The sequence below is a fragment of the Papio anubis genome, chromosome 16 (assembly GCF_008728515.1).
Source record: "Papio anubis isolate 15944 chromosome 16, Panubis1.0, whole genome shotgun sequence".
In the NCBI taxonomy this organism is placed as follows: Eukaryota; Metazoa; Chordata; class Mammalia; order Primates; family Cercopithecidae; genus Papio; species Papio anubis.
This window is the reverse complement of record NC_044991.1, coordinates 74,657,890-74,669,241: the sequence shown is the minus strand read 5'-3', so window position 1 is coordinate 74,669,241 and position 11,352 is coordinate 74,657,890.

Genomic DNA, 11,352 nt, shown 5'->3' with positions numbered 1-11,352 from the left:
TGAGGCAGGAGAATCACTTGAACCCCGGGGGTGGAGGTTGCAGTGAGTCGAGATCGCGCCACTGAACTCCAGCCTGGGCAACAAGAGTGAAACTCCGTCTCAAAAAGAAAGAAGGAAAGAAAGTCAGGGGACCAGAGATACTTAGGTCCTGAAACTTTGTTAAATTCTGGTAAACTTTTTAAAGCTCTATATCAAATTGATTCAAATTAATGAGAAATTTTAGCTCTGTTCCAAGCATTATTCATGTAACAAAACAAATGATCACAAGTTAAATCGTACTATTCCTTCTAGCCCTCAAAGAGAAGCCCTGTTATTCAGCTGCTAGCTCTCTTGTGTGCTTATCTCAGTTTTCAGTTCCTCTGGGTGTGTGTGTGTGTGTGTGTGTGTGTGTGTGTGTGTGTGTATTTGAAATAGAGTCTCACTCTTGTTGCCCAGGCTGGAGTGCAATGGTGTGATCTCGGCTCACTGCAATCTCCACCTCCCAGGTTCAAGCGATTCTCCTGCCTCAGCCTTCCAAGTAGCTGGGATTACAGGAGCCTGCCACCACGCCAGGCTAATTTTCTTTTCTTTCTTTTTTTTTTTTTTTTTTGAGGCGGAGTCTTGCTCTGAATTTTCATATTTTTGGTAGAGACAGGGTTTCACTACATTGGCCAGGCTAGTCTGGAACTCTTGACTTCAGGTGATCTGCCTGCCTTGGCCTCCCAAATTGCTGGGATTACAGGTGTGAGCCACCACGCCCGGCCGAGTTCCTCTGTCTTGAACTGAGAAGTAAGATTCTCTTTCGAGGAGGATTGGTTAAGAGGCAGCCCCTAGAGCCATATTGCTGAGTTCAAAACCTAGCTCAGCTGTGTGACTATGAGCAAATTACTTACTTTGTGCCTCAGTTTCTCCCTTTGCAAAATGAGGATAACAATTATATAGGGATGTTGTGAAAATTAAGATTAATAAATGTTAGGTGCTTGGAATAAGGGTTGGCAAACTTTTTCTGTAAAGGGCTGGAGAGTAAATATTTTAGGCTGTGGGTCCTAGGGTCTGTGGTGAAACTATTCAACTCTGAGGAGCAGTCATAGACAAAATGTAAATAAATGGCCATGGCTGTGTTTCAATAAAACTTTATATAAAAACAGGAGGCAGAACCAAAGACTGGAATTAGCCCAGATGTGCTTCAACAAGTAAATAGTTAAACTAGTACATCCACACCATGGAATACTACTCAGCAATAAAGAGAAATGAATTATTGATTCATGTGACAGAAAGAATCTCCAGAAAATTATGCTGGGGGGGGGAAATAAAATCCCCTAAAATTACATACTGTATGGGGATTGGGTATGCTTCCGACTGTGTAACTTTGTGTGTATGTGGAGGGGAGGGGGCACAGTCTGCTCTGCTGCCCAGGCTGGAGTGCAGTGGTGTGATCTCAGCCCACTGCAACTTCTGCCTCCCAGGTTCAAGTGATTCTGCTGCCTCAGCCTCCTGAGTAGCTGGGATTACAGGTACCTGCCACCATGCCCGGTTGATTTCAGTATTTTCAGTAGAGACGGGGTTTCACCATGTTGACCAGACTGGTCTCAAACTCCTGACCTCAGGTGATCTGCCCACCTCGGCCTCCCAAAGTGCTGGGATTACAGGCGTGAGCCACCACATCCGGCTTGTAACATTTTTGAAATGACAACATTTCAGAACTGGAGGACAGATTAGCAGTTGCCAGGGGGTGAAGAATGAGGGCTGGGAGTGCAGTCTGTGGGAGAGAGGTGTGGGTGAGGTTATACAAAGGCACAATGAGGGATCCCTGTGGTCTTGAAACTGTTCGGTATCTGGGCTGTGGTAGTGGACACACAAGACATATGTGATAAAATTTTATAGAACTTAATACACACATAAATGAGTACAGCTAAAAAGAGAAATCTGGTCAAGCACGGTGGCTCATGCCTGTAATCCCATCACTTTGGGAGGCTGAGGTGGGCAGATTGCCTGAGGCCAGGAGTTCAAGACCAGCCTGGCCAACATGGCAAAACCCCATCTCTACAAATAAGAGAAATCTGAATAAGATTGGTGGGTCATATGAATATCAACATTCCCGAATGTGGTATTATACTATACTTTAGCATAGTTGGAGGAAAATGGACAAAGTGTAAAAGAGATCCCTGTATTATTTCTTACAAATGCGTGTGAATCTGCAATTATCAAAATTATTTACTTCTCATTTTAATTTGTACAGATGGGATCTCCCTGTGTTGCCCAGGCTGGTCTCAAACTCCCAGGCTCAAGCAATCCTCCCATCTCAGCCTCCCAAGTGTGGGGATTACAGGTGTGAGTCACCACGCTTGGTCCAAAATTTTTTCAATTAAAAAAAAACAAACAAACTGTGAGTTGGCCCACTGCCTGTTAGCAGTCCCTGATCACTGACTTCATGCCTGGCAAATGCTAAGTACCACATAAGTAGGATGACCAACTCCTTCTGGTTTGTCCAGGACTTTCCAGGTTTGCAGTGTTAAAATCAGGAAAGTCCTAGTCAATTGGGTTGAGTTGGATGCCTGCTTATACTTTTTTTTTTTTTTTTTTTTTGAGATGGAGTCCCCCTTTGTCGCCCAGGCTGGAATGCAGTAGTGCAATCTCAGCTTACTGCAACTTCTGCTTCCTGGGTTCAAGTAATTCTCCTGCCTCAGCCTCCCGAGTAGATGGGATTACAGGCATGCGCCATCATGCCCAGCTACTTTTTGTATTTTTGGTAAAGATGGGGTTTCTCCATGTTGGCCAGGCTTGTCTGGAACTCCTGACCACAGGTGATCCACCCACCTCAGGCTCCCAAAGTGTTGGGATTACAGGCAAGAGCCACCATGCCCAACCATTTTTTAAATACATTTTTAAAAGACAGGGCCTTGCTATGTTGTCCAGGCTGGACTGCAGTGGCTTTTCACAGGTGCAATGATAGCACACTGTGGCTATCATTCACTGCTGGCCTTGAAACTGCCTCTGCCAAATTATGACAGTAAGATAAATTTTACATAGTTGACCCCATCTTGCTTCTGACCTCCAAACTCCTTGGTCATTCCTGGGCATAGGCCAAGCTAACTTTGGGAGGAATTTAGTTTACAGCTTTACCTTAAAGCGAAAATGATAATAGCCCTCCCCAAAACTAAACCACCTTTGTAAAACTAATGAAAGGCCACAAGGTTAGGAGGATGAGAGGGAACTGAATTCTGATAAAATAGGCACAGTTTCTATAATCCTTTACTGCTTGGGAGTCATGTGGCCAGAGGTCACAAGATTTGTGATTTTCCCAATTGCTCCTATAGATAACATCACCTGTAGAACCTAAGGTTGTGCTTTTTTGTTTTTTGTTTTTTGTTTTTGAGACAGAGTCTCGTTCTGTCACCCAGGCTGGAGTGCAGTGGCATGATCTTGGCTCACTGCAAGCTCTGCCTCCTTGGTTCACACCATTCTCCTGCCTTAGCCTCTCGAGTAGCTGGGACAACAGGCACCCACCACCACACCTGGCTAATTTTTTGTATTTTTAGTAGAGTCGGGGTTTCACCATATTATCCAGGATGGTCTTTATCTACTGACCTCATGATCTGCCAGCCTCGGCCTCCCAAAGTCCTGGGATCATAGGCATGAGCCAGCACGCCCAACCAACTTAAGGTTGGTTTTTAAAGATTTTTTCACACTAACCCCACCTGGACTCATGACTCAGTTGATCTTGTGACCTCACCCAGAACATTTTCCACATCCCTATGAATTCATCTCCAACCAATCAGCAGCACCCATTCCCTAGCCCCCTGCCCACCAAATTGTTCATAAAAACCCTTACCTCAACCAGGCGCGGTGGCTCAAGCCTGTAATCCCAGCACTTTGGGAGGCCGAGATGGGCGGATCACGAAGTCAGGAGATCAAGACCATCCTGGCTAACACAGTGAAACCCCGTCTCTACTAAAAAAATACAAAAAACTAGCCGGGCAAGGTGGCGGAAACCCGTAGTCCCAGCTACTCGGGAGGCTGAGGCAGGAGAATGGCGTAAATCTGGGAGGCGGAGCTTGCAGTGAGCTGAGATCCAGCCACTGCACTCCAGCCTGGGTGACACAGCGAGACTCCGTCTCAAAAAAAAAAAAAACCCTAACCTCCAAGCATCTGGGGAGCCTGATTTAAGTGACAATTCCAGTTGTCCTGTGTGTGCTGGCCTTGTGTCAATTAAACTCTTTCTCTACTGCAATGCTGTGGTCTCAGTGGATTGATTTTGTCTGTACAGTGGGCAGGAGGAACCCATCAGATGATTACAGCCTCAAGCAATCTTCCTGCCTCAGGATCCTTTGGAGTAGCTGGGACTACAGACATGCACCACTGCTCCCAGCTTTCGATACCTACTTACTAAGTATCACATCCTGGAAAATCCCTTGGTACCAAGAAAGCGAAAACAGTTGATCAAAGCAAATGTGTTACTATTTTCTACACTGTTATTATCATTATCATTTAATAAGGATCACACATATGCCACATGTATATGAACTCTGAGCTCTGCCAGATCTTTTTTGGGAGGGGACAAAGTCTCACTCTGTCACCCAGGCTAGAGTGCAGTGGCACAATCTCGGCTCACTGCAACCTCTGCCTCCCGGGTTCAAGCGATTCTCCTGCCTCAGCCTCCCAAGTAGCTGGGACTACAGGCGCCCACTACCACACCTGGCTAACTTTTGTATTTTAGTAGAGACAGGGTTTCGCCATGTTGGCCAGGGTGGTATCTAACACCTACTTCAGGTGATCCACCCAACTCAGCCTCCCAAAGTGCTGGGATTACAGGCGTGAGCCACCACACCAGGCCCATACATGCGTTTGGTTTTGTTTGTTTGTTTGTTTGTTTGAGATGTAGTCTTGCTCTGTCGCTCAGGCTGGAGTGCAGTGGTGCGATCTGCCTCAGCCTCCCCAGCAGCTGGGACTACAGGCACCCACTACCACACCTGGCTAATTTTTTGTATTTTTAGTGGAGACGGGGTTTCACTGTGTTAGCCAGGATGGTCTCGATCTCCTGACCTCGTGATCCGCCCACCTCGGCCTCCCAAAGTGCTGGGATTACAGGCGTGAACCACCGTGCCCGGCCCATACATGTGTTTGGGTTTTTTTTATTTGTTTGTTTGTTTGTTTGAGATGGAGTCTTGCTCTGTCGCTCAGGCTGGAGTGCAGTGGCGCGATCTGCCACAGCCTCTGAGGCAGATCGTGATCCACCCAACTCAGCCTCCCAAAGTGCTGGGATTACAGGCGTGAGCCACCGTGCCCAGCCCATACCTGTGTTTTTTGTTTTTTGTTTTTTTTTTTGAGACGGAGTCTCGCTGTGTCGCCCAGGCTGGAGTGCAGTGGCCGGATCTCAGCTCACTGCAAGCTCCGCCTCCCGGGTTTTTACGCCATTCTCTTGCCTCAGCCTCCCGAGTAGCTGGGACTACAGGCGCCCACCACCTCGCCCAGCTAGTTTTTTTTTTGTATTTTTTAGTAGAGACGGGGTTTCACCGTGTTAGCCAGGATGGTCTCGAACTCCTGACCTCGTGATCCGCCCGTCTCGGCCTCCCAAAGTGCTGGGATTACAGGCTTGAGCCACCGCGCCCGGCCATACCTGTGTCTTAAATAATCTGAATGAGTTGTCAGTATTTGAATATTGGTAGATTTCACATAAAGATCTGAATTTCTGTCAATTTCTGGCTTCTTTTGAAATATGTATATAAAAGTATGGAAAAGAGAGTCTACTTTCCTGATGGCTGATCTGAGGACCTGGAAAGGAGCATGGGCTCTCCAATTCACCATGGTACCCCCTATTCCCTGATGCCTTCCAGACACTGAGGCCAGTGAAGATTATAGGTTATCTTACTTAAGCCAGCTCTATTCATTGCATCTTAAGTGTCTGTTATGCATTTCAGTTTGTTACTCCTGTCCGGAAATTAAACTCCAACTGAGTTGACATTATTTCTGTTTTGGTTTCCATTATATCCCGAGCATAGTACCATAGGACGTACTTAATAAAGTTGAGAAAGAAAGAAAAGAAGGAAGAAGACCGGGCATGGTGGCTCACGCCTGTAATCCCAGCACTTTGGGAGGCCGAGGTGGGCGGATCACGAGGTCAAGTGATCGACACCATCCTGGCCAACATGGTGAAACCCCATCTCTACAAAATACAAAATATACAAAAATTACAAAAATATAAAAATTAGCTGGGTATGGTGGCACGCGCCTGTAGTCCCAGCTGCTTGGGAGGCTGAGGCAGGAGAATCGCTTGAACCTGGGAGGTGGGGGTTGCAGTGAGCTGAGATCGTGCCACTGCTCTCCAGTCTGGTGACAGAGTGAGACTCCATCTAAAAAAAAGAAAAGAAGGAAAAAAGGAAGGAAAGAAGGAAGGAAGGAAGGGAGGGAGGGAGGGAGGGGGAAGGAGGGAGAGCCTCCCTCCCTCTGTTGTTTTCTCCCTCTGTTGCTCTGTTATTTGATCAGAGCAACCCAAAAGGACTAGTATGGGTTTCCTTATCTTTCATTTCCAGATGTAGAAGACAGAACAAGAACATTTGCAAGGGGAATAAAAAAGGTCAAATAATAGGGTTGAAATAAGAAGAAAGAAAAAGAAACAAAAATGACCCCATTAGCTGGGCATGCGTGCACGCACCTGTAGTCTCAGCTACTCAGGAGGCTGAAGCAGGAGGATCGCTTGAGCCCAGGAGTTCCAGGCTGCAGTGAGCCATGATTGCGCCACTGCACTCCAGTTTGAGTGACAGAGTGAGATGCTGTGTCAAAGAAAAAAAAAAAGGAAAAAAATGACCCCATTATTTAGACCTAGCAACATATTGCTGTTTACCAGATTTAGCAGCCATGCTATGAAATAAAGATGTTTTTAAATAACAAAACATGCCTTTTCTTTATCAGTTTTCACTTTTCACTGAGTAATACAAAAGAGGCATGTGTTTTTGTAGGGTGGGGAGGCACTGATGCAAATTGCGGTAGCGAAAACATGCTTGAACTTGCCCCCTCTGGGTTTAGTCGGCACTCTCTATGCCCTGTCAAGCCCTTCTTGAATTGAACATTTGATGTTCTGGGGGCAAACCAAAAATAACTCCAAGGTGACATGAGCTGCAGACCCTTGAGATTATGTGTTTGTAATTGTATGAGATAAAAAAAAAGAGGAAGTAGAAACACACACATATATACACATGCAACCTTTCTACAGCTGGGCGCGGTTTCTATCAGCCTGTTCAACAAAGCCAAGCTTTCTGTAAAGAAACAAGCTGGGATCTTTCAAGGCCTTGGGTTCTGGGTGCCACTCTAAGGTCCTGCCTGTGCACTTGACTTTTACACGTCTGTTTTGCAAGACTTCAAAACCTCAGTGGTCTGGCCACTCGGTTCTTGCAGCTGGCAGTTGGCACATTTAAGGCCTCTCCCCAAATGAAGGCCTTTGAAAATATATTTGAAAAATGTAGCCCCCACAAGTTTAAAAAGGCTACAAATAAAGACCGTTTGAACTTTGAAACTCCACCTGAAGGCAGCAGTCCTTGGAAAGATTCCAAAGATTCCTTGGAAAGATTCCTTAAGCTGAGCATGGTGGCTCATGCCTGTAACCCCAGCACTTTGGGAGGCCAAGGCAGGAGGATCATTTGAGCCCAGAAGTTCAAGAGTAGCCTGGGCAACATGGCAAAATCCTGGCTCTACAAAAAACTGCACAAAAATAGGCCAGGCGCGGTGGCTCACACCTATAATCCCAGCACTTTGGGACGCTGAGGTGGGCAGATCACGAGGTCAGGAGTTCGAGACCAGCCTGGCCAACATAGTGAAACCCCATCTCTACTAAATATACAAACATTAGCTGGGTGTGGTGGCATGTGCCTGTAGTCCCAGCTACTCAGGAGGCTGAGGCAGGAGAATTGCTTGAACTTGGGAGGCAGAGGTTGCAGTGAGCTGAGACTGAGCCATTGTACTCTAGCCTGGGTGACAGAGTGAGACTCCATCTCAGAAAAAAGAAAAAAAACCTCACAAAAATCAATTAGCTGGGTAGCTGGTTGTGCGCCCACAGTCCCAGCTACTTGAGAGGCTGAGGCAGGAGGATCACCTGAGGCCAGGAAGTTGAGGCTGCAGTGAGCTGTGATTACACCACCCAATGCCAGCCTGGGTGACAGTGAGACCCTGCCTCAATCAAACAATCAAAGAAAATATTCCTCTAGCACCAGTTTTCATGCAAGGGAATTTTTGTTCAGTTTGCTTCAGCCAAAGTCTGGTCTGGGTATATCAGAGTTCCCCAAATTTCAGTGACTCACGTAACGCCTTTGAGATTTTTGCCATAGCCACAAACCACTTTTTTTTTTTTTTTTGAGACAGCGTCTCGCTCTGTCACCCAGGCGGGAATGCAGTGGTGCAGTTGTTACAGTAGGTAGCTAGTCAGACACGAACACAGCAAGAGACAGTTTCCCCCACAACACACACACATACCAGGAATGTCAGGTGACCACAGGCGACCATCAGGTGATGCTCAGGCAGTTGTAAACTCTCTCTAAAATAATGATTGCTCTCAGCCGACGTCAGGGAAAGGCAGTCTCCCAATAAACAGAAAAAAAAAAACCTGAAACTGGTGATCAGCAGCTTCCCAATAAGATCTCAGGACTGGGTAAATGGGCTCAGGCATGGCAATTAAGAGGCAAAATGGCAAAGCTTAACTGATGACCATCTAGGGACGTTCAACTGGTAAGGGAAGAATGGCTCAAGTGAGCACGTACACAACTCCAGTAAACACACTGCACGTGCAGACAGCCCATCGCCAGTGAAAAATCGAGGGAGAAGGAACTCAAGATCCTGGAAGTACGTCAGAGTATAAAACCCCAAATCACAGGTGAACCAGGGCGCTTGATTTCTCAAGTCGCCCGCCTGACGTTTTTCCAACATAGAAAGGCCCCGTTTCTACATAAAATTTAAAAAATTAGTCAGGCGTGGTGGTGCACACTAATCTCAGCTACTTGGGAAGCTGAGGTGGGAGGATCACTTGAACCCAGAGTTTGAGACTACAGTGAGTTACGATTACACCACTGTATTCCAGCCTGGGCAACAGAGCAAGACCTATCTCAAAAAAAAAAAAAATATGTTTGGCCAGTTAGAATTTTTCATTCCTTCTGGGTACAGTGATTGGTTCAAGAATGGGGTTGTGATCCAAGCCAAGTCTTTGAGGCTCAGTTCTTAAACTTTTGTTGCAACAGTTGCCTAAAAGATTCCTCTGGAATTGCTAACTCGGTAGGAAGTAAGTCTATAGTTGCTGGAGTCACCACTTGGTAAGATTCTACCTGAGAATAAAGCAGAGATGAACAATGAAAAGAGAGACCGAATAATTATGACACTGTTGCCCAGGTCCAGCCATGCCTGAAGCTGAGAAACTCTGAAATTTTGAGTTGTGCTAACCAATACATTTCTCCCCAACATCTTTTTTCTTTTTGTTTTTTTGTTACTTGCAATTGACTGATATAATATATATACCAATATATATCACAAATGGCAGGATACGTAGCAGACACTATTGTTGGCCTACTCAAAAATCTTTCCTCCTTTTTAAATGAGAATTCTGGCTGCCACCAGATGTTCACCTTTCTCCTGCTGGCCATGTGCTTCCAGGGAGATGGATCCCAGTCCCAACCCCAGCCTGAGGGATAGATATGAGGGATAGATATGAGGGATAGATAGGTGATCCAGACCACTTGTCAGTGGTTGGTTTAGGCTTATCATGTGATGCCCTCTAGCCAATAAGACAAGAAAAAAACTCCGCTGCATGCTGGGAAAGGTTTTTCTCATTAACAGAAACATGCTGTTATGACTTGAATGTCTGAAATTGTGGGCATTATCTTGGCATCACAAGTGAGAATATCTAACACACTAAGAGAGGCAGAGAACAACTGCAGAAAGAATTTAGGTTCTGACAATATTTGAGCCCCTGAGAATTATCTATGCCTATGGATCCTTGACAACTTGCAAGAATTGCTCTCTTGGTGGCAAAGTGACTGTAGTAACTGAAGCCTCCCAAACCCACACCACCACACAGGAGAAGAGCGTATGCTCAGGGCTTTCTCTTGAAAGGGAAGAAACTGCTTCCCTTCCGCCGGTGTCCCAGATAAAACCTTGTATCTCATTGCCTCTCACTCTGTTATGCGTTCATCTGTGAACCTAACAAGAAAGCTAGGGAGGCCGGGCGTGGTGGCTTACACCTATAATCCCAGCACTTTGTGAGGCCGAGGCGAGTGGATCAACTGAGGCCAGGAGTTTGAGACCCGCCTAGCCAACATGGTGAAAGCCTGTCTCTACTGAAAAAATACAAAAAAATTAGCCGGGCATGGTGGCATGTGCCCGTAATCACAGCTACTCAGGAGGCTGAGGTGGAAGAATCACTTGAACCCGGGAGGCAGACATTGCAGTGAGCCGAGATTGTGTCACTACACTCCAACCCGGGTGATAGGGTGAGACTCCATCTCAAAAAAAAGAGAAGGCCAGGCTGAAGAAAATACTTTGATTGGTGTAAGCCAATCAGAACCCAACTCTGGAGCATAGGGTAGAGTAAATCCTATTCCAAAACACATGGAATTAGAGTGTGGAAGTTGGTGTTCTGTGGTTCCATTAATGGTGGGTGTCCTGGAAAGATTACAAAAGAACACTTACGTTCTCTTCCAACCCAGGAATTTGGGGGCGGGCGTGGAAGGAGAAAGAAAGAAACATGGCATTTGCTCAACATGGTACTTAGCATTATAGAGGATTAAGAAAATGTATAGCACATGATCCCTGCTCTCAGAGAATTTACAAGTGAGATTAACTGCCCCTTAATATATCAGTTTGGGAGATCTGCCCTTCAAAGATGAGATTTTTTTGTTGAATACTCTATTAAGAGTAACGCTAGCCACTATATAAATAACGCTCACATTTCGGAGGCTTTCATAATAGAAGTTTATCTCCTCTAGCACTGTGTTGCCAGTTGACTGACAGCTCTCCTCCATCCCTGGGGCCTCATTGTTGATGTCTGCATCCAGTGGTGGCAGGGGAAGGAGAATGGAAAAGGCGCACACGTTTCTCAGCTGCTTTGTGCAGAGCTAATACACATTGCTTTTGCTCACATTCTATTTGCAGAATGAATCACAGGCTGTACCCAGATGCAAAGGGGATTGGGAAATACTGTCCCTGGCCGCTTTCCAATGACAACTCTACATCCTGAGGATAACTAGCCATCTCTGTCACTCAATTGCCTGTAATAATGGCAAGTACCCACAAGGATGCAGAAATGCCTTGATCATGTTTAAGCAATTTAAATCATATACCAACATTTCTCACTCTCAGCCCGATTGACATTTCAGGCCAGATAATTCTTTGTTTTGG